Source organism: Vicugna pacos, chromosome X (assembly GCF_048564905.1).
Source record: "Vicugna pacos chromosome X, VicPac4, whole genome shotgun sequence".
NCBI classification, from domain to species: Eukaryota; Metazoa; Chordata; class Mammalia; order Artiodactyla; family Camelidae; genus Vicugna; species Vicugna pacos.
In genome coordinates, this window is record NC_133023.1 from 38,251,281 (window position 1) to 38,252,743 (window position 1,463).

General features: G+C 40.3%; 1 non-coding gene across 1 annotated transcript; it reads left to right on the forward strand.

The window, feature by feature from the left end:
• Window positions 1-816: 816 nt before the first annotated feature.
• TRNAV-AAC (transfer RNA valine (anticodon AAC)) lies at window positions 817-893 on the forward strand. Its single transcript has one exon. It is a non-coding gene; the product is annotated as a tRNA-Val (tRNA).
• Window positions 894-1,463: the final 570 nt, after the last annotated feature.

Consider the following 1,463-nt stretch of genomic DNA (forward strand, 5'->3'; position numbering starts at 1 on the left):
CAACATTTACTAAACAGTAACAGCTTCTGGAAGACTCTGTCACCGTTCCTTTTTCTGAGAAACACATCATAGTCTCTACCAGTTCCCCAAAGCTGCTGGTTCCTAGGCGGAAAGGTCCAGCTAAGGCCTTTCCAGGGCCTGACTTCTCCTAATGTGGCCTCCTGCTGCCACCTGCTGGCTGTAGTCATCAACGCATCTATGAGCCTATTTCCTACTCTAGGGGTTAGCCTCCCATCCCGTCCTCCGTCACGGGATAAAACATCCCAATACCTTTTTTCCCCTTCAGTGTATTCACCCTGTCCTGTTTTTAAAAGAAAGACCCTTTAGAAAATCCAGGTGCAGGTTACACACAGTCTCAATAGCCTTGTCCAAATATAGAGGGAAAAAAATCTCCCTTCTGTATTTGGGCACTTCATTTTGCAAAGGGACAGAGAAAATTCCCAAAGTGTATATCAGTTCTCCTTATTTCTCTGGAAGCAGTTACATTATATTCAAGCAAGTTGAATTATGGGTAAATACGTAAAATACCAAATACCAACTTTTCTCTGAAACTCATAAAATGTTTCTGAAATCTTCTGAAAACTTTTCAAAATAAAACAAGGTAGTTTATTGTTAACACAGACATAGGAATGAAACCTATAGAAATACAATAAGAATTACTTTGTAGACTCTTGGACTGTTTTGAAATAAGGTGAGCCACGAATGGAGGGTAGATCTTCTGTTTATGGACGAAACTAATTTTTGAATGGGCAAAACTGAAAACACATAAAGGCTCAAGCCCAGGTGTTGGGGGTAAGGGATTAAAACTGTGTTGCTGGAGAGAGGGTGTAGCTTAGTGGTAGAGCGCATGCTTAACATGCATGAGGTCCTGGGTTCAATCCCCAGTACCTCCACTAGCAAAAAAAAAAAAAGTAAAAATAAATAAGTAAATAAATGTTTGAAAAAAACAAATAAAACTGTGTTGCTGACGATACCTTTATACATTATAAAATGTTTATTTCACCTTCTCCCTGCTTCCTACTTTACCTCCCCACTTCATGTTGGACTTATTGTCTCCAGCACCTGCACGTGATAGGTGTCTATCGTGTTAGGACATCCTGTCATGACAGGTGTGGTCAGTGGCACTGGATATATTTTTTAAGGATGGTGTAAGGGTTGAGGTGAGAGGTGGGTATTAAGAGTTGATGGTAGAGTCCACGTAATGTTCCGAGAATTCAGCCTTGGGAAAGATGGTGGTTTTCTTGTGGCAAGGGAAAAGGAATTAGATTACAGTCTAATCTAAGGAGCAGGAAAGGAAGGAGCCAGATTCCAGTTAGTGAAGGCTTCAGAATTTGTTTTGATAGGAGGGAGCTAGAGTGGCAATCCGTAGTGAAGGAAGATCTTCTAGGATTCCAGTGTAGAGCTGAATTTGTCTAGCCATTTGTATAAAATTGAGAAAATGTTGATCATCATTCCAAAAAAAA